This window comes from Pongo pygmaeus, chromosome 9 (assembly GCF_028885625.2).
Source record: "Pongo pygmaeus isolate AG05252 chromosome 9, NHGRI_mPonPyg2-v2.0_pri, whole genome shotgun sequence".
In the NCBI taxonomy this organism is placed as follows: Eukaryota; Metazoa; Chordata; class Mammalia; order Primates; family Hominidae; genus Pongo; species Pongo pygmaeus.
The window spans coordinates 114,140,360-114,166,519 of NC_072382.2; positions in this window are offsets into that span (position 1 = coordinate 114,140,360).

Consider the following 26,160-nt stretch of genomic DNA (forward strand, 5'->3'; position numbering starts at 1 on the left):
CTCGATGAGTAGGTGGTACTGATTGGGTTTAAGCCTGGGCCTATCTGAGTTCAATGCCAGGGCTGGGGAAAAGAGGCAGAAATCCCTTCCTGTGATATCTGGGTGTACACACCTGGTCCAAGTCATGGGGATTTAATTAACTCCAGGGTAATGACCTCCTGCCTCCAACATCATGAGAGGCTATGAGTACAGAAAAAGAAGCAATGAAGCAAGAGGTAGGGTTTTAGGGTCTGGACTCGACTCTGTTCCTAAGTTGCTGGGTGACCTGGGACAAGTTACTTCATTTCTCTGTGCCTCTAGTTCTTCATCTTCAAAATGAGGAGGTAGAACCAAGTGATCTCTTAGTTTCCTCCCATTCTGAACATTAGGTGTTTCTAGAATTCATCTGTGATGCACAAAAAATATAATAGTGACATAAAGATCAAGGGTAGTGGGCACTGGTGTCAGCCCCTTCTTCAAAGTTGCTTGGGGCTTGAAGCTCTTGGCACTACTCAGCAGAGGCAGGCGAGAATTAGGGGCAGAACGGCAGTGACTTTCTGCTTTGTTACTCTCTTCTCAGTCTCCTCCAGCTTCCCATTTGCTGGTTTGACTGTTGTCATTGTGTGTGCTTGATTGTAGTGTGAAAAGACCATGGGTTTTACATCAAAAGACCTTGTTTAGAGTACTGTCTTTGCCAGTTTATTTATTCATTCTTGCTTTTATTTATTCTGTAAGTATTGATAAGGCAGTTACTATGTGTTACGCACTGCCAGGGAACACAGAGATGAATTAGATGTAATCCTTTCCCTCTGGAAACTTAGTATAGTAGGAAGAGAGATATATAAACAAATGACTGTAAGGAAATATTTAGTGTGTCTATGAAAGAAATCCGTATAGGGCATAGTTATGACAGAAGGAGGTGGTCAGAAAAGGCCATCCAGAGAAGAGACATGAATTACTCTTGGCAGATGAGTTAGCACTTGTCAGGAAGATAGGGTTTGGGGATGAGGATGGCATAGGGTGGCAGGAAAGCATTGCAGGTAGAGAGAACAGCATGAACAAAGGCAAGGGGGTATGAAACAATAGGTCATGTTCAGAAAACTGTGCAGAGAGTGAAAAAAGTGGGCATCTGCTTTTTAGCTATGGGGGGTGAGGTGGGCGTCATTCTGAGAGAGAGACATTAAGGCTCAGAGATAGAGGGAAGGTTTTAAGGAAGGGTGGAGAATGTAGTTGCAGATATTTTCACAGTGGAATAAAGGCTCACAGTACTGGATTTGCAAGAGAGCCATGGTGGCAGGACGACAAGGAGAAGCACAGAGCTACGTGGGAATCAGGATAGATGAGCAGGGGCTGCATTTTGGTCAGAGCTGAAGATGATAGGGATAGAGCTTGGTAGATGACACTCAGTGGTGCTGGCTTTCCAGGCAGGCAGAAGCTGTCACCTAGGGTGGAGTTAAAGGCTACTGGAGCTGCCAATCTGGGCCCTATTGCTAGGGCACCTTTCACTTAGGGTCCTAGCTAGCAAAGGTGAGAAATACTTCTGAGAAGTACCCTGCCCACATGACTTAGAAGGCTCTGGCTGGCACAAGGGATGTCCTTCTCTAGTGGAAATTCTTTTGATCTCTGAATCTGTTTCTTCCACTATAAAGCAGAGATGATGACAGTAATAACAGTATCTAGTTCTTGGGGTTGTATCAAGGAGGACTAAAATGAGCTGGTATGAGTGAGATAGTTGTGTGAGCTGTAAAGAATGGTGCAGGCTGGAGTTATCTTAAACTTTCATAAACTCTAGTCCTCTGCTCCTTGCCCCCATCACCTCTTTGAAGAAGATGGTGTATTTGGTCTCACTTTGGAATTAAATTTGAGTTAACCTTGCACCTTCCAATTGCCGAATCTACTTTCAGGGATCGTAATCTTTGTGTTGAATTACTCAGCAGTACTGAGATGGATGAAACATATTTATTCTCTTGAAAATTTTAAATTTAGGTGCTTTATATTTAGCAGGACATTGCTTAGGATGATTGAAACATTTGATATTTGATAATTCAGCTTTTTGAACTCATATATATTCAAAATAATTTGTGCCATATGTGTGCATGTGTGTGTGCACACTTTATGCAGGTATTGACCCTTTCTTCTTTAGGAGCTTGAAAGAACAAAAAGTAGGATCCTAGGCTATTATTTGGGGCTAGACTTGTTTACAATAACTTCACATTCCTCCACTCTGTATCACTCCTCCCCTCCAATATATATTAATAGATTTCTGCCCTCAAAAGCAGTATGGCTATAGCCTCCTGAGGGTGGTATTTTAATGTCAGAGGAGAGGTGATGTGCTTGGTGCCTTCAAAGCCTGGACCCCACTGCTGGACCCTGGTTTTGCTGCAACAAATATCTAATCACTCCAGTTACAATGATTAGCTCCTAGTGGAGATGTCTGAGAACCAATGTTTTGGGGTTTAGCCCTTTCTTCCAATGCCAAGTTAATTTGAGAAGCCTAGCATTGTTGTGGGGCTCCCATAAACTGGAACCAGTTAACATATGTTCCAGGATGCTATGCAGGAAATATGGCCTTGTATGGCACACAGGTGATATTCATTGTGATGAAGAGTTTGAATATCACTCACTCTCCTTTGGATCCCCTTCTCATTCCTTCCCTTCTCTATTGCCAGGTCAGTTTCCCCTGCACCTGGTAGAGTATTTGCTAGAAAGAAACCCACTCCAGTTTTCTCAAGGAAAGAGGGGGCTGGTGCTAGAGGCTCATGCCTGAAATCCCAGCAACTTGGGAGGCCAAGGATGGAGGATCACTTGAGGCCAGGAGTTTGAGATCAATCTGCGTAATATAGTGAGACCCTGTCTCTACAAAAAATAAAAATAAACTAGCTGGGCTTGGTGGCAAAAGCCCACCCTAGCTACTCAAGAGGCTGAGGCAGAAGGGTTGCTTGAGCCAGGAGACAGAGGCTATATGAGCTATGATCACGCCATTGCACTCCAGCCTGGGTGACAGAGAGAGACCCTGCTTAAAAAAAAAATAAAGTAAAGAGGATTTTATTCTAAGTATACAAATTGGAATTGAACCTGGAAATTTTTCTGGAATGAAGGCTGCTCAAGTGATTGATGCCAATTCCCAACTCTATCACAGGTTTCTGTCTCTTTCTCTTCTTGCTATCCACTGACTTCTTTCTGTCTCACTCCATCTTTTCTCTATCTTAAAGCTTTTGCTTACTTATAACTTTGATTTGCCAAGACCCTTAATGGCTCTGTATTACCTTATGGTACTCAATCACCTTCAGCTCCCACAGCTAACTGGCCTGTTCTATCAATATTTTCTAGTTAAATCTTGAAAGATGGAATGTCATCAGCTCAGCTCATCATTTTATACCAGGAAAATTGGTCATGTCCATCTCTGGTCCAATAATCTCTGGTTATGAGGAGATGGGGCTCTGTATAACCAAACATCACCATCTATGTAACAATAAACTGTGACAGACAGGCTCTGTGATTGCCATCAAGGTCTTTCCTTGAGACAGAGGAATGTACAGGAAGAATTGCAGAGTACCTTTCCTGCCAGAGGACTGTGATTAAACATCTTAATAAATTAAATCTAGACCCTCTGATAGGACTTTAGTAATGGCTTTTGTATTTATTTTGCATTAAAGCTTTATAGCTCCTAGATTATATTGCAAGTACTAATAGTCTCACAAGTAGTTAGGCAGGAACAAAACATCTCTAAAAATCAAGTCAGCGACGCCCTCTGCAAATATATTTCTGGGTTCACAGTTACTTCCCTGCTACAGGGTGACTGGCCCAACTCAGATCCCAAGTGCAGACTTGGAAGACTTGCTCATGAGATGGAAATTTCTGCTAATGGCAGGAATCCATCAGTCAAATACCCCAAGATATGGAGGTAATTTCCAGCAAAGGTTTTTGTGGCATTAATTTGTTTTACTCTGACAACTTGATTAATCAGTTTTATTGTGACAACTTGTTTTGCTGCAATGCTGCCTAATCAGAGAGCTGTCACCAAAATATTTTATGGCTTCCCTATTTTCTATCACAAATCAAAAGCTCCAGCAACAGCTCACCAACATAAGAAGCAGCGATAATTAAAATGCATTCTGACAGAATTAGGAGGCATTCAGTTGGGTGATGTTATTAGGAGAGATTACACTTTGCAGAGAAAGGAACAATCAGATGGTACTCTTTCTAAGTAATTATGCAGCTTCCCTGGTGAATCTCAAATGCCACACCTGCATAAAAGTTTAGGGTGTGAGATGAGTTTTGCATGTACCTCTGCTGGATGCCCATGGTTTTCGCTGTTGGATCTTGGAAAAGCAGCATCTCTGCTCTTAGTTGATCCTCAAGAGCACACCCAATAGGATCCACCCAATAGTCAGCAGGAAATAAAAGAAACTTGTCAGGAATAGACAGTGCTAGAAGAAGAGCTCAGGAACCCCACCCCCACCCTCTTTTTAGGAGCTGTGCAGCGAGTGAGGGGAGAGTATGTGAGAATGGTGAGGAGCTGAGAAAATGTAGAGAAGGGTATGAGGATGTACATCTTTCAGAGGAGAATAGTAAGTGATCATTAAAGGTTTACATTTCTGCTTTTTTGCTTACACACAGCAGAGATGGTGAAGTGATGCATTGAAAACATAGTCCTGCAACAATTGAACTCCACTAGATTGTTAATATCTGTAAAAAAAAAAAAAACCCATAACAATAATGGCTACTATTTCTTAAGTGTTTACAATGTGTTAGGTACTGAATAAGTAGCTTTATGTACATGTCGTTATTTAATCATCACAACAACCCTACAAAGTAGGCATTATCAGCTCCATTTTTCCAGGGAGGGAAACTGAGGCTGGCAGAAGTTAAGTAACTTGCTCAAAGTCTCACAACAAGTGAGTAAGTGACAGCGCTAAGATTCAAATGCAGGTCAGTCTCAAGTTATTCCGCTGGGCTTCACCAGGGTTCCCCTTGTTATCTCCCTGCCTGGGGCAATCCTGTTGGGGGCCCGATTTCCTTCTTACAGGGAATGGCACCGGCTGCATCGGATGATCTGCCATCTGTTCAGATGCAGATGGAGAGGCTTCCTGACTCATGGTCAGGTTGGGTGCATGCAGCAGATCCAGCCATGTGTGCAGAAGTGTGGAGGGCAGGAGAGACCAGCTCCCGTTACATCAGGCAGCCTGTCTCCTTGCCATCCTGAGTTATGAATGGGCCATGTATGCTCTCCAGGGAGGGGTCCTGATTTGCAAGAGCTATGAAGATGAGTATTATGATAAGAAGACATTTATGGCCCCAGAGGCCACAGGGCACAAAAGTCAATATGTTACATGCTCATTTAGCATGTTTGACTCTAATGAAACAGGTTGGAAATAATTGGCTTTTAAAGAAATGCTGCATTTCATTTCATTTCAGTCAGAAGGCACGTACTCACTGCATGGTTGTAACTCCAGCCTTCACAAATTTACCTCATTCTGAGATTGGCAAGTGGGTGATGGTGGGGGAAATAAATGCATATGTATAGGGTACAAGATGGCAAAGAAGGCATCCCTGTAAGGAATGTACAAAGCTAGATATTTTTCATAATTGTGTAAAGTTCCCAAAATATCAGGAGTTCCTTGGCAGTTGGGCTTTTTCAATCTGGTGGTATTTCCTTAGACATGTGGTCATTATTTCCCTACCAGCTGATCAAGGTCTAGCATCCCTGGCCTGGGATGGTTGGAAATAATTTCTTCTTTCCTCTTTCATTGATGTCCAGTTGAACTTTATGAAATAGTGAATGGTATGATGCTTGATAGTGGTTAGTTTTAGAATCAGCAAAAAGATGTACTTTTATGTCAACCAGGGTCTTATTGGTAAATTAGAAACTATACTGGTTATTTCTACAGAGAGAATTGGCTATAGGGAGTTGATTCAACAGGTGTTAGAGAACTGAAAAAGCAACAAGGTAATACTGAGGTAACATAGAGACAGTAACTGCATGAAGCAGCTACCATCCTAGGGCTGGGGGAACACAGGGGAGAGATTGAGGTTATCAGAACCCAGGAGCTCGGAGAAGAATCCAGCATTGTTGGAACTCAGACCTTTGGAGGAGGGAGGTCTAGCTAGTTGGTGTTAATACCCCAGGAGCTCACAGGAGGATTCTCAGTCTCGTCAATCTAAGGCTCAGACTTTTGAGGGAGGGGCTACACCTGGATGGTCCTAGTACCTCTGAGGGCTACAATGAGGCTGATTCTGGGAGAGTGAAAAGAAGCTGGAAAATGGAACTAACTTCTACTGGAACCAGCTGCAGCTGCATGTGTGAGGTACTGTTATGGGGGTGACACTGAAAGGAAATGGAAGTGGACAGGAAGGAGCGTGCCTTCATCTTCTAACCTCCCAGAGTTTCCCTAGCTTCCCTCTGTTGGCAGAGCCTAATAGGAGGCTGGCTGGCAAAGCAGAGATGTGGTTTGCAGGGTACCATCCCCATCGAAGAGTAGAGGATAAAAAGGCAGATATGAAACTGAGAGACAATAGCTTAATAACAGGCACAAACTGTAGAATACATCATCATAGCTGGGAGCATGCAAGAAAGGAGCTTCTCAGATCTGACAAGACCCCATGCCTTGTGTGCTTTTTGTCACTGCCCATTAAAGGATGTGGAGGGCAAAGACAACCAGGATGAGATTTGCTGCATTTTCTCTGACTCTGTGTGGCCACTTCTGATAAGATTCTGTATCCTTAGTTAAATATATTAATGCTTTAATCTGACTTTCATGTGTGTGTGTGTATTTTCTTCCTGCTAATCTACAATCATCAAAAAGCTGCAGTTAGTGCAAGAAGTGCAATTGTCACCAAATCTCCACCCATGGGGTTGATTTTGGAAGGAGTGTCAGGAAAGGAATGGAGAAAAATGGGGTCTTGAGAGTGTTTTAGTCAAGGCTATTGCATGAGAACTGTAGGAACAGGCTTAAGATAGGGAGACTGACCTCAAAGGGAAATTTGAAGATCTAGTGTTACATTATTACTTTCACATCTGTGAGTTAATCTTTGTTTTTACGGAAAAGTCTTTTGAGAGCTACGACCTTGGCTTTCACTGTTTTGTTCAAGCCAAATGAGTTTTTAAAACTGTCTTTCAGAGGATAGAATCCAAGAAATAATTTTATACAAGAAAGGTGACTTTTAAGAAGAATATTACAAATACCAAATTGAAATAGTCTCAAGATAGTTCAACTCAAGTGTTAAGTAACTAAATTTGGCCATAATTTGGTTTAGTAATTAAGATGACTGTTCTGAAATGTAGTTGACAAAGAAAACCAGGAGGACCTGGCCACAGGCTTGGACAATTAGGATTGAAAAGTTTATCTCCAGGATTAGAGGTCTTGGGAAGGTCACACCCTCTTTCCCTTTATTTGGGTCACTTTAGAGTCTTGGTCTGAGGCCATGGCTTCTGCAACTTTGCACTTACTAAGGCTGACTGAGCTCTCTCTGGAACTTTCTGTCAGGCCTAGCACATTCATCCCGTGCCTTAGCTGGGCCTCGCTGAACTGAAAGTGGCCAAGGATAGATGATGGAGGAATCAGATGGGGCATGGTAAGGAAGCCACATTCTTCTGAAAGAGAAGTGGGAAAAAGGACATTGTTGGTTTAGATGAAGGGCTGTTCAGGATGTTGAGCCCCACAAAGGAGGCTGACTGAGTCTTTCCAAAGGTATCTGAAATCAGTTTAGGTCATCTGGCCTCCTCTCTGAGGTGCTGGTGGCTCTTTGTGGAAGTGATGTGTACTAGTGTCTCCCTTGCTTAAATGCATAAAACAGATAACCAAGAAAATCTCTTTACCTAGATCTAACTTGGTTGTGCAAATTGGGAAACTCTATTGTTAGCCTTTAAGCAGACGGTTTATCCTAAATAACTAAGTTTCTAGGGATCACATGCGTAGAAATTTTCTTAAAAAATAAATAGTGGGCCTGTAATCCCAGCACTTTGGGAAGCTGAGGCGGGCAGATTACTTCAGGTCAGGAGTTTGACACCAGCCTGGCCAATGTGGTGAAACCCCGTCTCTACTAAAAATACAAAAAAATTAGCCAAGTGTGGTGGCGGGAACCTGTAATCCCAGCTACTCAGGAGGCTGAGGCAGAAAAATTGCTTGAACCCAGGAAGCAGAGCTTGTAATGAGCTGAGATTGTGCCACTGCGCTTCAGCCTGGGTGACAGAGTGAAACTCCATCTCAAAAGAAAAAAAAAAAGTGGACTCAGTCTCATCCAAGTCTAAGCAGGTAATTTAGTACCTGATCAACTTGTTTGAACTTGATGAAACAATATCAGACTTTGTGGGTCCTACCCATGAAGTTGCCATGAAGAAAGTGGCTAAATTTCCTTTCTCTTGTGGTTGGACAGTCATGACAAAATGTAAACTACACTCATGGTACTTTTTCATTGTTGTAAGGAATCAGGTTTCTTGCTGTAAAGGCAAATGACTAAACCTTATTTTGATTGTTACTGGAATTGACATTGAATGTTAAGAATATGTAATGTGAATATAATGCTGAAACTGAAATGTGTTCTACCTTAAATGTCTTTTATGGTTTGAGGTTGTTCTTGAGAAGCCAAGTCAATATTGCATAGATTTTAAGAGCCTTACAGACTTTGTTCCACTTGAACCTTTGGAAAGAGACAAAGTCACTTAGAATTCTTGATTTTGTTTTAATTGGATTTTCTGATACTCTTTTGTTATTAATATATCATAATTGTACATATTTTTTGGGTTCATGTGATTTTATTTTTATTTTTTAATAATTAGGAATATTTCTGATATTGATCTTTTAAAAGAAATGATAGAAGATGGCCGAATAGGAACAGCTCCTGGCTGTAGCTCCCAGTGAGACCAATGCAGAAGGTGGGTGATTTCTGCATTTCCAACTGAGTACCTGGTTCATCTCATTGGGACTGTTTAGACAGTGGGTGCAGCCCACAGAGGGCAAGCAGAAGCAGGGTGGAAAGTCACCTCACCTGGGAAGTGCAAGGGGCCAGGACCTCCCTCCCCTAGCCAAGGGAAGCAGTGAAGGACTGTGCTGTACAGCCCAGATACTATGCTTTTCCCACGGTTTTTGCAACCTGCAGACCAGGAGATTCCTTCGTGTGCCTACACCACCAGGGCCCTGGGTTTCAAGCACAAAACTGAGCAGCTGTTTGGGCAGACATAGAGCTAGCTGCAGGAGTTTTTTTTTTCATACCCCAGTGGCACCTGGAACCCCAGTGAGACAGAACCATTCACTCCCCTGGAAAGGGGGCTGAAGCCAGGGGGCCAAGTGGTCTTACTCAGCAGGTCCCACTCCCACAAAGCCCAGCAAGCTAAGAACTACTGGCTTAAAATTCTCGCTGCCAGCACAGCAGTCTGAAGTTGACCTGGGATGCTTGAGCTTGGTAGGGAGAGGGGCATCCACCATTGCTGAGGCTCAAGTAGGCAGCTTTCCCCTCACAGTGTAAACAAAGCTACTGGGAAGTTCACTGCAGAACAGCAAAGTCGCTGTGGCGAGACTGCCTCTCTAGATTCCTCCTCACTGGGTAGGGCATCTCTGAAAGGAAGGCAGCAGCCCCAGTCAGGGGCTTATAGATAAAACTCCCATCTCCCTGGGACAGAGTGCCTGGGGGAAGGGCAGGCTGTGGGCACAGCTGCAGCAGACTTAAACATTCCTGCCTGCTGGCTCTGAAGAGAGCAGCGGATCTCCCAGCACAGTGCTTGAGCTCTGCTAAGGAAAAGACTGCCTCCTGAAGTGGGTCCCTGACCCCCATGCCTCCTGGCTGGGAGATACCTCCAGCAGGGGTCAACAGACACCTCATACAGAAGAGCTCTGGCTTGTATCAGGCAGGTGCCCCTCCGAGATGAAGGGTATTCAAATAGAAAGAGAGGAAGTCAAATTGTCTCTGTTTGCAGATGATTGTATATTTCAAAAACCCCATCATCTTAGCCCAAAAACTCCTTAAGCTTATAAGCAACTTCAGCAAAATCTCAGGATACAAAATTAATGTGCAAAAATCACAAGCATTCCTATACACCAATAATAGAGAGACAAATCATGAGTGAACTTCCATTCACAATTGCTACAAAGAGAATAAAATACCTAGGAATATAACTTACTAGGGATGTGAATGACCTCTTCAAGGAGAACTATAAAGCACTCCTCAAGGAAATAAGAAAGGACACAAACAAATGGAAAAACATTCCATGTTCATGGATAGGAAGAAGCAATATCATGAATATGGCCACACTGCCCAAACTAATTTATAGATCCAATGCTATTCCCATCAAGCTACCATTGACTTTCTTCACAGAATTAGAAAAAACTGCTTTAAATTTCATATGGAGCCAAAAAAGGGCCTGTTTAGCCAAGACAATCCTAAGCAAAAGAACAAAGCTGGAGGCATCATGCTACCCGACGTCAAACTATACTACAAGGCTACAGTAACCAAAACAACATGATAATGGTACCAAAACAGATATATAGCCCAATGGAACAGAACAGAGGCCTCAGAAATAAGACCACACATCTACAACCATTTGATCTTCGACAAACCTGACAAAAACAAGCAATGGGGAAAGGATTCCTTATTTAATAAATGGTACTGGGAAAACTGGCTAACCATATGCAGAAAATTGAAACTGGACCCCTTCCTTACACCTTATACAAAAATTAACTCAAGATGGATTAAAGAATCAAATTTAAAACCCAAAACCATAAAAACCCTAGAAGAAAACCTAGACAATACCATTCAGGACATAGGCATGGGCAAAGACTTCATGATTAAACACCAAAAGCAATGGCAACAAAAGCCAAAGTTGACTAATGGGATCTAATTAAACTAAAGAGCTTCTGCACAGCAAAAGAAACTATCATCAGAGTGAACAGGCAACCTACAGAATGGGGGAAAATTATTGCAATCTATCCATCTGACAAAGGGCTAATATCCAGAATTTAAAAGGAACTTACAAATTTACAAGAAAAAAAAAACCAACCCTATCAAAAAGTGGGCAAAGGATATGAACAGATACTTCTCAAAAGAAGACATTTATGCAGCCAACAAACATACCAAAAAAAGCTCATCATCACTGGTCATTAGGGAAATGCAAATCAAAACCACAATGAGATACTATCTCATGCCAGTTAGAATGGCGATCATTAAAAAGTCAGGAAACAACAGATGCTAGACAGGATGTGGAGAAATAGGAACACTTTTACACTGTTGGTGGGAGTGTAAATTAGTTCAACCATTGTGGAAGACAGTGTGATGATTCCTCAAGGGTCTAGAACCAGAAGTACCATTTGACCCATCAATCCCAGTACTGGGTATATACCCAAAGGATTATAAATCATTCCATTATAAAGAGTCATGCACATGTATGTTTATTGTGGCACTATTTACAATAGCAAAGACTTGGAACCAACCCAAATGTCCATCAGTGATAGACTGGATAAAGAAAATGTGGCACATATACACCATGGAATACTATGTAGCCATAAAACAGGATGAGTTCATGTTCTTTTCAGGGACATGGATGAAGCTGGAAACCATCATTCTCAGCTAATGAACACAGGAACAGAAAACCAAACACCACATGTTTTCACTCATAAGTGGGAGCTGAACAGTGAGAACACATGGACACAGGGAGGGGAACATCACACACAGGGGCCTGTTGTGGGGTGGGGGGCAAGGAGAGGGAGAGCATTAGGACAAATACCTAATCCACGTGGGGCTTAAAACCTAGATGATGGGTTGATGGGTGCAGCAAACCACCATGGCACATGTATACCTATGTAACAAACCTGCACATTCTGCACATGTATTCAAACTTAAAGTATAATAAAAAAGATAAAATTTTATGTTTTTTTATTTTTTAATTAAATTTTATTTTAAGTTCTGGGATATATGTGCAGGAAGTACAGCTTTGTTACATAAGTAAATGTGTGCCATGGTGCTTTGCTGCACCTATCAACCCATCACCTAGGTATTAAGCCCCACAGGAATTAGCTATTTATCCTGATGCTCTCTCTCCCACTGCACACCACCCTCACCCTCACGGGCCACAGTGTGTGTTGTTCCTTTCTTTGTGTCCATGTGTTCTCATTGTTCTGCTCCCACTTATAAGTAATAACACGCATTGTTTAGTTTTCTGTTCATGCGTTAGTTTGCTGAGGATAATGGCTTCTAGCTTCATCTACGTCTCTGAAAAGGACACGATCTCATTCCTTTTTATGGCTGCATAGTATTCCATGGTGTATATGTACTACATTTTCTTTATCCAGTCTATCATTGATGGGCATTTGGGTTGATTCCATGCCTTTGCTATTGTGAATAGTGCTGCAATGACATACGCTTGCATATATCTTTATAATAGAATGGTTTATGTTCCTTTGGGTATATACCCATTAACGGGATTGCTGGGTCAAATGGCATTTCTGGTTCTAAGTCTGAGGAATCGCCACACTGTCTTCCATAATAGTTGAACTAATTTACATTCCCACCAACAGTGTGAAAGCGTTCCTCTTTCTCCACAGCCTCACCAGCATCTGTTGTTTCTTGACTTTAATAGTTGCCATTCTGACTGGCATGAGATGGTATCTCATTGTGGTTTTGATTTGCATTTCTGTAATGATCAGTGATGTTGAGCTTTTTTTCATGTTTGTTGGCTGCAAAAATGTCTTCTTTCGAGAAATGTCTGTTCACGTCCTTTGCCCACTCTTTAATGGGGTTGTTTTTTTCTCATGAATTTGTTTACGTTTCTTGTGGATTCTGAGTATTAGCCCTTCGTCAGATGGATATATTGCAAAAATTTTCTCCCATTCTGTAGGCTGCCTGTTCACTCTGATGATAGTTTCTTTTGCTGTGCAGAAGCTCTTTAGTTTAATTAGATCCAATTTATCAATTTTTGCTTTTGTTGCAATTGCTTTTGATATTTTTGTTAGGAAATATTTGCCTGTGCCTATGTCCTGAATGGTATTGCCTAGATTTTCTTCTAGGGTTTTTATAGTTTGTGGTTTTATACTTAAGTCTTTAATCCATCTTGAGTTAATTTTTGTATAAGGTGTAAGCAAGGGGTCCAGTTTCAATTTTCTGCATATGGCTAGATATTTCTTCCAACCACCATTTATTAAATACGGAACTGTTTCCCTATAGCTTATTGCTGTCAGATTTGTTGAAGATCAGATGGTGTAGATGTGTGGTCTTACTTCTGAGATTTCTGTTCTGTTCCATTGGTCTGTGTGTCTGTTTTTATACCAGTATCATGATGCTTTGGTTACTATAGCCTTACAGTATAGTTTGAAGTCAGGTAGTGTGATGCCTCCAGCTTTGTTCTTTTTGCTTAGGATTGTCTTGGCTATACAGGCTCTTTTTTGGTTTCACATGAATTTTAAAGTAGTTTTTTCCAATTCTGTGAAGAGTGACAATGGTAGTTTAATGGGAATAGCATTGTATCTATAAGTTACTTTGGGCAGTATGGCCATTTTCACAATATCGATTCTTCCTATCCATGAGCATGGAATGTTTTTCCCTTTGTTTGTGTTCTCTCTTATTTCTTTGAGCAGTGGTTTGTAGTTCTCCTTGAAGAGGTCCTTCACATTCCTTGTTAGCTCTCTTCCTAGGTATTTTATTTTCTTTGCAGCAATTGTGAATGGGTGTTCATTCATGATTTGGTTCTCTGCTTGTTTATTGTTGATGTACAGGAATGCTTGTGATTTTTGCACTTTGATTTTGTATCCTGAGACTTTGCTGAAGTTTCTTATCAGCTTAAGAAGCTTTTGGGTTGAGACGATGGAGTTTTCTAGATATAAGATCATGTCATCTGCAAGCAGAGACAGTTTGACTTCCTCTCTTCCTATTTGAATATGCTTTATTTCTTTCTCTTGCCTGATTGCTCTGGCCAGAACTTCCAATACTATGTTAAACAGGAATGGTGAGAAAGGGCATCCTTGTCTTGTGCCAGTTTTCAAGAAGAATGCTTCCAGATTTTGCCCACTTGGTATGATATTGGCTGTAGATTTGTTATAAATGACTCTTATTATTTTGAGGTATCTTCCATCAACACTTAGTTTATTGAGAGTTTTTAACATGAAGGGATGTTGAATTTTATCAAAGGCCTTTTCTGTGTCTATTGAAATAATCATGTGGTTTTTGTCTTTAGTTCTGTTTGTGTGATGAATTACATTTATTGATTTGCATATGTTGAACAACCCTTTCATCCTGGGGATAAAGCCAACTTGATCATGGTGGATAGGCCTTATGGTGTGCTGCTGGATACAGTTTGCTAGTATTTTATTGGGGATTTTTGCATCAATGTTCATTAGGGATGTTGGCTTGAAGTTTTCTTTTTTTATTGTACCTCTGCCAGGTTTTGGTATCAGGATGATGCTGGCCTCATAAAATTAGTTAGGGAGGAATCCTTCCTTTTCAATTGTTTGAAATAGTTTCAGAAGAAATGGTACCAGCTCCTCTTTGTACCTCTGGTAGAATTCAGATGTAAATCCATCTGATCCTGGGCTTTTTTTTGGTTGGTAGGCTATTTATTACTGCCTCAATTTCAGAACTTGTTATTGGTCTATTCAGTGATTCAACTTCTTCCTGGTTTAGTCTTGGGAAGGTGTATGTGTCCAGGAATTCATCCATTTCTTCTAGATTTTCTAGTTTATATGCATAGAGGTGTTTATAGTATTCTCTGATGGTTGTATTTCTGTGGGGTCAGTGGTGATATCTGCCTTATCATTTTTTATTGTGTCTATTTGATTCTTCTCTCTTTTCTCCTTTATTAGTCTAGCTAGTGGCCTATCTAGTTTATCAATTTTTTCAAAAAACCAGCTCCTGGATTTGTTGATTTTTTTTTTTTTTTTTTTTTGAGAGGGAGTCTCACTCTATCACCCAGGCTGGAGTGCAGTAGCATGATCTTGGCTCACTGCAACTTCTGCCTCCCTGCTTCAAGTGATTCTCCTGCCTCAGCCTCCCGAGTAGCTGGGACTAGGTATGGACCACTACACCCAGCTAATTTTGTATTTTTAGTAGAGATGGGATTTCACCATATTGGCCAGGCTGATCTCGAACTTCCGACCTCTTGATCCGCCCACCTCAGCCTCCGAAAGTGCTGGGATTACAGGCTTAAGCCACTGCACCCAGCTGATTCGTTGATTTTTTGAAGGGGTTTTCCTGTCTCTATCTCTTTAATTTCTGCCCTGATCTTGGTTATTTCTTATCTTCTGCTAGCTTTGGGGTTTGTTTGCTGTTGGTTCTCTAGCTCTCTTAGTTGTGATGTTAGGGTGTTGATTTGAGATCTTTCTAACTTTTTGATGGGAGCATTTAGTGCTGTAAATTTTCCTGTTAACACTGTTTTAGCTGTGTCCCAGAGATTCTGCTACATTGTCTCTTTGTTCTCATTGGTTTTAAAGAACTTCTTGATTTTTGCCTTAATTTCATTACTTACACAGGAGTCATTCAGGAGCAGGTTGTTCAATTTCCTTGTAGTTGTGTGGTTTTGGGTGAGTTTCTTAATCCTGAGTTCTGACTTGATTGCACTGTGGTCTGAGAGACTGTTACGGTTTCAGTTCTTTTGCATTTGCTAAGGAGTGTTTTACTTCCAATTATGTGATCAATTTTAGAGTAAGTGCCGTGTGGCACTGAGAAGAACGTGTATTCTGTTGTTTTGAAGTGGCACGTTTTGTAGATATCTGTTGGGTCCACTTGATCCAGAGCTGAGTACAAGTCCTGAATATCCTTGTTAATTTTCTGTCCTGATGATCTGTTTAATATTGACAGTGGGGCGTTAAAGTCTTCCACTATTATTGTGTGGTAGTCTAAGTCTCTTTGAAGGTCTCTAAGAACTCATTTTATGAATCAGGGTGCTCCTGTATTGGGTGTATATATATTTAGGATAGTTAGCTCTTCTTGTTGAATTGAACCTTTTACCATTATATAATGTCCTTCTTTGTCTTTCTTGATTTGTGTTGGTTTAAAGTCTATTTTGTCAGAAACTAGGATTGCAACCCCTACTTTTTTTCTGCTTTCCATTTTTTGGTAAATTTTCCTGCATCCCTTTATTTTGAGCCTATGTGTGTCTTTGCATGAAAGATGGGTCTTTTGAATACATCACACTGATGGGTCTTGACTCTTTATCCAGCTTGCCATTCTGTGTCTCTTAATTGGGGCATTTAGCCCATTTACATTTAAGGTTAATATTGTTATGTGTGAATTTGATCCTGTCATGATGATGCTAGCTGGTTATTTTGCAGACTTGATATAGTTGCTTCATAGTCTTTGTACTTTGTACTTTCTTCATTGGTCTTTGTACTTTAGTGTGCTTTTGTAGTGGCTGGTAATGTTTTTTCCTTTCCATATTTAGTGTTTCCTTCAGGAGCTCTTGAAAGACAGGCCTGGGGGTGACAAATTCCCTCAGCATTTGCTTGTCTGAAAAGGATTTTATTTCTTCTTTGCTTATGAAACTCAGTTTCATCAAATTCTGGGCTGGAAATTCTTTTCTTTAAGAATGTTAAATATTGGCCCCCAGTCTCTTCTGTCTTGTAGGGTTTCTGCTGAGAGATCCACTGTTAGTCTGATGGGCTTCCCTTTGTAGGTGACCCGACCTTTCTCTCTGGCTAACCTTAACATTTTTTCCCTCATTTCGACGTTGAAGAACCTGATGATTGTATGTCTTGGGGTTGATCTTCTCATGGAGTATCTTACTGGGGTTCTCTGTATTTCCTGAATTTGAATGTTGGCTTGTCTTTCTAGGTTGGGGAAGTCCTCCTGGATGATATCCTTAAGTATGTTTTTCAACTAGTTTCCATTCTTCCTGTCTCTTTCAGGTACCCCAATCAGTAGCAGGTTTGGTCTTTTTACATAATCCCATCATTCTCAGAGGTTTTGTTCATTCCTTTTCATTCTTTTTTTTCCTAATCTTGTCTGGCTGTTTCATTTCAGCAGGGTAGCCTTCAAGCTCTGAAATTCTTTCCTCTACTTGGTCTATTCGGTTGTTGATACTTGTGGTTGCATTGTGAAGTTCTCATGTTGTGTTTTTTGGCTCCATCAGGTCATTTATATTCCTCTCTAAACTGGTTAACAGCACTGTCATGTTTTATCATGGTTCTTAGCTTCTTTGCATTGGGTTAGAACATGTTCCTTTAGCTCATCAAAGTTTGTTATTATCTACCTTCTGAAGTCTACTTCTTTGAATTCATCCATCTCAGTCTCTTCCCAGTTCTGTGCCCTTGCTGGAGAGGTGTTGCAATCATTTAGAGAAGAGGCACTCTGGCTTTTTGACTTTTCAGAGTTTTTTTTGTTAATTCTTTCTCATCTTCATGAGTTTATCTAGTTTCAACCTTTGAGGCTGCTGTCCTTTGGATGGGGTTTTGGTGGGAACTTTTGGAGCTGTTGTTGTTGTTGCTTTCTGCTTGTTTGTTTTTCTTTTAACAGTCAGGCCCCTCTTCTGTGGGGCTGCTGCAATTTGCTGGGGGTGCACTCCGACCCTATTTGCCTGGGTCCTTCTCGCACCTGGAGGTGTCACCAGCGGAGGCTGCAGAACAGTAAAGATGGCTGCCTGCTCCTTCCTCTGGGATCTCCATCCAAGAGGGGCAGTGACCTGATACCAGCAGTGGGAATGTAAAGTGTATAAGCATTCCCTTTTCTCTGAATCCTTGCCAACGTCTGTTGTTTTTAGACTTTTTAGTAATAGCCATTCTTCCTGGTATAAGATGGTGTTGCTTATGGTTTTAATTTGCATTTCTGTGATAATTAGTGATGTTGAGCACTTCTTCACGTGTTTCTTGGCCACTTGTATGTTTTCTTTTGAAAATAGGCAAAGATTTCTTGGATAAGACCTCAAAAGCACAGGCAACTAAAGCAAAATATACAAATGGGATTACAAAATAAAATAGAACTACCATAAGATTGAGCAGTCCCACTGCTGGGTATATAGGTATATATCTAAAAGATAGGAAATTAGTATATCAAAGTATATCTGCACTCCCATGTTTATTGCAGTACTATTCATAATAACCAAGATATAACATCAACCTAAGTCTTCATCAACCTAAGTGTTACATTCCCACTGTTGGTGGGAATGTAAATTAGTACAACCTTTATGGAAAACAGTATGGAGATTTCCCAAAGAACTCAAAATAGAACTACCATATGATCCAGCAATCTCCCTGCTGGGTATATACCCAAAGGGAAGGAAATCACTATATGAAGAATATACCTGCACTCATATGTTTACTCACAATAGCAAGGATATGGAATCAACCTAAGTGTCCATAAGTGGAGGACTGGATAAAGACAATGTGGTATATATATATACTCCATGGAATACCACTCAGCCACAAAAAAGAATAAAATCATGTCTTTTGCACCAACATAGATAGAACCGGATGACATTATCCTAAATGAAATAATTCAAAACAGAAAGTCAAATACTGCGTGTTCTCACTTATAAATGGGAGCTAAACATTGGTACATATGAACATACAGAGTGGAATAATAGACATTGGAGACTCCAAAGGTGAGAAGTGGGAAGCGGGAGTGAAGGTTGAAAGGGTTGAAAAATTATCTACTGGGTACAATGATTAGTATTTGGGTGACAGGTAAACTAAAAGCTTGGATTTTACTACGGTGCAATATATGCATGTTAAGAAACAGGTACTTGTACCCCTCAAATATACCAAAATTTAAAAAAGGGAAAAAATTCTTAGGACTAAGTGTAAGTACTTAAAAACTTAAAGTACTGTGAAGAAAGTATAAGAGTAAATGTTTGTGATCTTGCATTCAAAATTACTTTTAGATATGACATCAATCATAAGCAACAAAAGATAAAATTATTTTTAGATATGACACCAAAATTTCAAGCAACAGAAGAAAAAAACTTCATAAATTGGACTTCATCAAAATAAAAATCTTCTGTGTTTCAACTATAAACTGGGTTCAGTGTATACTGTTCAGGTGATGGGTACACCAAAAACAAACAAACAAACAAACAAACAAAAAACTCGCAAATCATGTAACCAAATGCCACCTGTTCCCCAAAAACCTATGACAATAAAACATTTAAAAAAGTAAAAAGGCAAAGCAAATGCAAACCAAAATCACAATGAGATACTACTTCAAGCCCACTATGAAGGCTACAACTAAGATAATAAAAGTTTTAGTGAGGATTGGAAGAATTTGGGACCTTTCTCCATTACTGGAATGTAAGAAGGAGCAGCAATTTTGGAAACCAGTTTAATAGCTGTAAAAGCGTTAAATAGAATTACTCTGTGACTCAGGGATTGCACATACATTTAAGTATATACACGTATATATACACACACATATACATAGCACATGTGCATATATATTTTTTATATGTATGAAATAAAAAATACGTTCACAAAAATATTCATAGAAGCATTATTTATTCACAAGAGCCAAAATATGTAAACAATCCAATTTCCAGGAGCTGATAAATGAATTCAAAATGTGGCAGATTATCAGAAGACTGACGCTACAAAACTTCAACACTTACTATAAAGCTGCAGTCATCAAGACAGTGTGGCATTGGTGAAAGAATAGACAAATATGTTAACAGAACAGAATAGACATCACAGAAATAGACTTACAAATATAGCTATTGATATTTGACAAAGGAGCAATGGCAATTTAATGGGAAAGGATATACTTTTCAACAAGGGGTGCTGGAACAGTCGGACATCCACATTAAAAAAAAAAGAAATGCATGCCCAGACTTTACACCTTTTAGAAAAATTAACTGAAAGCTCTAAGACTCTTAGAAGATAATATAGAAGAAAATCTGGTGACTTTTAGTTTGGTGATGACTTTTTAGATACAACACTAAAAGAATGATCCATGGAAAAAAGTAATATATTGGACTTCATTAAAAATAATAATGTCTGCTCTGCAAAAAGTATTGTTAAAGGAATGAAAAGATAAACCACAGACTAGCAGAAAATATTTGTAAAATGCCTATCTGATAAAGGACTGATATCCAAAATACACAAAGAACTCTTAAAACTTATTAATAACAATAAGAAGGCAAACAACAAAATTGAAAAATGGGCAAAAGATCTGAACTCACCTCACAGAAGAAGATAGATAGAAGTCAAATAAGCGTATGAAAAGAGGCTTAACATTATGCGTCGTTAGAGAATTGATTGCAAATTAAAAGGAGATACTACTACACATCTATTAGATTGTTAAAAGCCAAGGCACTGAAACCACCAAATGCTGGTGAGAATGTGGAACAACCGGAATTCTCATTCATTGTTGGTGGGAATGCGTAATGGTGCAGCCATTTTGAAAGCTGGTTTGGCAGGTTCCTACAAAATAAACGTACTCAAACCATATGATTCAGCAATCTTCTTCTCCAAATGTTTTGAAAATGTCTTTGGATATAAAAATTTGCATATGAATGTGTATGGCAGCTTTACTGATAATTATTTAAAATGTGGAAGCAATTAAGATGTCCTTTAGTAGGTGAATGTAAAAACAAACTTTAGTGCATTCATACAATCAAATACTATTCAGTAATAAAAAGAAATGAGCTATCAAGCCACAAAAAAGTATAGAGTAACCATAAATGTATATTGATAAGATACAAAGGCCAATCTGAAAAGGCACATTCTTTATTAGCCCAACTGTATGTCCTTCTGTAAAATGCACAACTACAGAGATAGTAAAAAGCTGAGTGAATGCCAGGGATTGGGTGGAGAGAGGAGGAATAAATAGAGCATAAGGGACTTTTAAGATAGTGCTCTACGATACTGTAACACTAGATACATTTGTCAAAACACAGATTATACAACACGAAGAGAGAACCTTAATGTAAACTATGGATTTTAGTTAATAATAATGTCAATAGTGTCAATATTAGCTCATCAAATGCAAGAAATATACCATATTAATGCAAGATGTTAATAATAGGAGAAACTGGCAGGGGTTGAGTGCATATGGGAACTGTCTGAACTTTATGTTCAATTTTTCTGTTAATCTGAAACTGCTGAAAAAATAAAGTCTATTAATTGTTTTTTAAAAAGAAAAAAAAGCCTTGCCCAGTGTCCTGTTGCATTTTGCCAGTGTTTTTTTCTAGTAGTTTCATACTTTCAGGTCTTGCAGTTAAGGCTTTAATCCTTTATAAGGTAGAGACTGTCCTTCCCCCAATGTATATTCTTGGTGCCTTTGTCAAAAATAAGTTGGCTGTAAGTATGTAGATTTATTTCTGGACTCTCTATTCTATTCCATTGCTCTATAGTTTTGTTTTTATGCCATTAGTATGCTGTTTGGATTACCATACCCTTGTAGTAAAATTTGAAATCAGAGTGGTGATTCCAGCTTTGTTCTTTTTGCTCAAGATTGCTTTAGTTATTACAAATCTTTTGTGGTTCCATACAAATTTTCAAATTGTGTTTTCTATTTCTGTGAAGAATGTCATTAGTATTTTGATAGGGAGTGCATTGAATCTGTAAATTGCTTTGGGTAATATGGACATGTTATGTATTATTTCTTCCAATCCATGAGCATGGGATATCCTTCCATTTTTTTTGGTGACCTCTTTAATTTGTTTCATCAGTGTTTTATAGTTTTCTTTGTAGAGATCTTCCACTTTTTTGGTTAAATTTATTCCTAGGCATTTTATTTCATTTTTGGTAGCTATTGCAAATGGGATTGCTTTATTGACTTCTATTTTAGATTGATTGCTGTTAGTGTACAGAAACCCTACTGATTTTGTATCTTGATTTGTATACTGCAACTTTAATAAATTTGTTTATCCATTCTAATAATTTTCCAGTGGAGTCTTAAGGTATTACTTAGTCTATTTTATCAGATATAAGTATAGCTACTCTGCTCTTTTTTGGTTTCCATTTGCATGGAATATTTTTTCTATCCTTTCACTTTCAGCCTGTGTGTATCTTTATGGGTGAAGTGAGTTTCTTGTAGGCCGCATATGGTTGGATCTTATTTTTAATCCACTCAGCCACCTCTGCCTTTTAAATGGAGAATTTAGTTCATTTATATTCAAGTTATTATTGACAGGTAAGAACTTACTACTCCCATTTGTTGCTTATTTTCTAGTTGTTTTGTAATTTCTTCCTTTTTTTCTTTCTTCCTTTCTTTTGTTCTGGCTAGGCGTTTTTCTCTAGTAGTACATTTTAATTTGCTGCTTTTTATTGTTAGTGTATCTGTTATAGGTTTTTGCTTTGTGATTACCATGAACTTAGAAAAACATTCTATAGTTATAACAAATACTTAAAACTAATACCAACTTAACTATAATTGCAAAAAAAGAAAACAAACAAACCAAGAAAAAACTCTGCACACATTAGCTCTTTTCTGCCCCTAGATTTTAAAATTTTGGTATCACAATTTGCATTTTTTATATTGCCTAACCCTTAACAAATTGTTGTAATTATTATTCTTAATAGTTTCATCTTTTAGTCTTCTTACTAAAAATATAAGTGGTTTAAACAGCAAAGTACAATATCAGTATAACAATCACATTGGCATCCTTTTCTTTTAGTTTGAAGAAACTCTGACTCAACAAATTGTTGTAATTCAAATTTTATTAGTTTCATCTTTTAGTCTTCTTACTAAAGATATAAGTGGTTTAAACACCACAAGTACAATAACAATCACATTGATATCCTTTTCTTTTGGTTTGAAAAACTCCATTTATCATTACTTGTAGGACAGATCTGGTAGCGATAAGTTCCCTCAACTTTTGTTTGTGTGGGAAATTCTTTATCTTTCCTTCATTTTTGCAGGATAAACCTGCTGAATGCAGTATTCTTGGTTGGCATTTTTTTTCCTTCAGTACTCTGAATATATCATCTCACTTCCTCCTGGACTGTAGGATTTCTGCTGAGAAGTTTGCTGCCAGTCATATTAGATCTCCATTACATGTTATTTGCTTCTTTTCTCTTGTTGCTTTCAGGATCCTTTTTTTGTCTGTGGCTTTCATGAATTTGGTATTCTTCTTTGGGTTGAATCTGATCAGTGACTTTTGGCTTTCATGTATCTTGATATTTATATCTTTCTCCATTCAGAACATTTTATTATATGTTTGAATCAGCTTTCTACACCGTTTTTTTTCTCAGTTCTCTCTTTAATTCCAATAACATGAATATTTGTCTTCAGATGTTGTCCCATAGATATTGTAAGCTTTGCTCATTCTTTTTCAGTTTTTCCTTTTTTTGTCTTCTGTGTATTTTCAAATAGTCTGTCTTTGAGCTCACTGATTCTTCTATTTGATCAGTTCTGCTTTTGATGATCTCTAGTGCATTTTCCATTCTATTCGTTGTATTTTTCAGCTCCAGGATTGCTGCTTGACTTTCAAAAATTATTTCAATCTCTCTGTTAAATTGCTTTGATAAGTTTTTGCATTGATTTTCTGTGATTTTTGAAGTTTGTTGAGCTTTCTTAAAACAGTTATTTTGATTCTTTGAGAGATCACACATCTCCATCACTTTAGGGTTAGGCACCTTATTTTGTCTGCTTGTTGAGGTCATATTTCTCTCAATGTTCTTGATGCTTGTGGAAGTATGACAATGTCTGTGCATTGAAAGATGAGGTATGTACTTCAGTCTTCTCAGTCTGTTTTTGCCTGTCCTACTTCAGAGAGACTTTCAGAGATTCTAAGCAGACTAATTGTTGTGTTCCTTGAGTCTGTGACCACTGCAGCCATCTCACCAGTAGGGGACCCTCTAAGCCCAGGCTTGCCTTAAGTCTCTCAAAAGCTCCAAGATTGACACAGATTTCCACCCCAGATGGATCTGGGGAAGATCCAAGGAGGATATGGGGGCTATGTGGGGATTCTGGCCAAGAACCTCCAAAAGACAGTCTAGAAGACTGTCCCAGTGTCCCAGCTGATCATGCCTCCCAGAAGAACCTTCCATGACTCCCAGCAGCAGTGACTGGGGTTGGAGTGGAGACTTGGTGTCTTCGGGATCTGCTGTGGGAAGAAGGCTGGTGGGCCCATCTTCTTGGCTCATATGGGCATGTGTCACCCAGCAGGTCACTCACAAGTGGGGTAATTTCTTGACTGCAACAGGAGAAGCTGAAGCTAGGACTGGGCACCTTGGGATCTGCTGTGGGATGGAGGCTGGTGTGCCTGTCATACTCACTCAGACAGACCATTTTCTGATATTCTTCATTGGATATTTTAAAGTTGGAATTCATTTGGATAAATGAATACCTATTTATCCAAAGGAAATAATAGTTCAAAACTAAAACTACGTATGATACAAATTAAATAATGACTCTGGTGATCATGAAAATGAAGAGTTAGAGGAGATTTTTATATAAAACCTATGAAGCTTGTATTTTCTGTATTTGTTGCTACAATAGTTACTTATTGCCTGAGATTTCTTCTGAGATGCCAGTTATCTTAAGCCTGTGTATCTTTCTGGTGGTTCTCTGGAGAGAGGTTGAGATTGCTTTTTCCTTTTAAATAGTCAGTACTTGAGTGGTATGGAGGAGCTGCACACAGACCTGTACACTTTGGAGCCAATTCAAATATTAGAGCCAAAAGTCAAAAGAGAAAAGGTAAACAAACTTTAAAATGTGAGGGCAAGAGTGTAAATCAGACAAATGATTTGGTATGAAGAATATATAGCACAGTACATCAAATTTAGAGCAAGATAAACATAATTAGTAGAAATAGAGGTAAATTGGAAGTGTTGACAAGAACTCTTACTGTTTGAAAAAAAGAGATAATTTCTTTACTGCTGTCACTAAACTACCTCATATGATCATGTGAAATAATAAAACATACATCTTTAGTAAACATATTCAGGCCTCTGCTACCATTTTCCAAAAAATGTTCTTTGCAGAAAAGCTGTTATAAGAACTCAAGATGAGCTAAGCTATAACAAGAACTCAAGATGAGCTAAGCTATAACAAGATGAGCTTAAAAAAGTAAATAATGACTGTGATCAATTACAAGTTATGAAAGACCATATGTCCATGGTAATGCTCAAATGAGACAAATAATATGAATTGTTCTGATATGAGTCAATTTATTGATATAAGCTTATAGAAATTATAAATATCCAAGCCATGGTGGTGGAAGTGTGTTCACATCCAGGGGTGGGAGTGTGGGCTATGAAGGCATAAATTGGTCTTGATGGTTCTCAGTTCATACCATCAAAATTACCCAGATAAAGGGGTACTAAATCAGTGTCAGGAGTTCTCTGAGAGAAATTGCTTTTTTGGATGTTGAAAAGCAGTAGGCAGAGATAATGTTAAGGAACACATGGGCAATGCCTCAGATTTTTTCTCCATATGGAGCTGTGTCCTCGCTGACAATGAGTTTGGTTTGAGAGGAAGGAAGGTCCCGTACATCTTAAATGTTTCCTTTCAGGAGTCTAGATTATAAGTTCTTCCTGAATAGTATACTCAGAAGTCTTCCTTCTGTATTCTATATCTTTCCTATATTTCCAATCTCTTCCTTTCTACTGGTTATTTCTCCTTAGCCTGTAAGCATATTAAAACCTCTACTCTCCTATAAACAAAAATCAAGCAAACAAAACCAAAACAAACAACAAAAATACCACATGCCAACCAGAAGCAATGTCCACAGACCAAAACTCCTAATCCCCCTCAACTGCACATGTTCATATTTCCTCTCATCTGAACATTTTGCCTCATAAAATTTGGGTGGGCCATTTTATCAAAAATTTAATTCTAACTTTGGGGAATGTCATTTTATGAAAATTTTAATTCTAACTTAGAAAAACCTCATAAACTTGTAACAATGTTTTATAAAGACAGTATATTTATTCACATATTTATCATTTTTTTGCCTTCTTTGATCTCAGATCATCTTTCTAGGGTTATTTTTCTTTTTCTTTTTCTTAGTTATAATTGTGGTAAAATACATAAAACATAAAATTTACTACCTTAACCATTTTTAAGTATGCAGTCAGCTAAAATTGGTTGTAATGTCCCTTCTTTAACTTCTAGTTTTGAGTCCACTCTCTTTTTTGGTCAATGTAGCTAAAGTTTTTCCAATTTAAAAAAATCTTTCCAAAGAACCAGCTCTTGATTTCATTGATTTTCTCTATTGTTTTTCTATTTTCTATTTTGTCTATCTGCCCTAATCTTTATTATTTCCTTCCTTCTGCTAACTTTGGATTTAGTTTGCTCTTTTTCTAGTTCCTTAATATGTAAAGCTAGGCT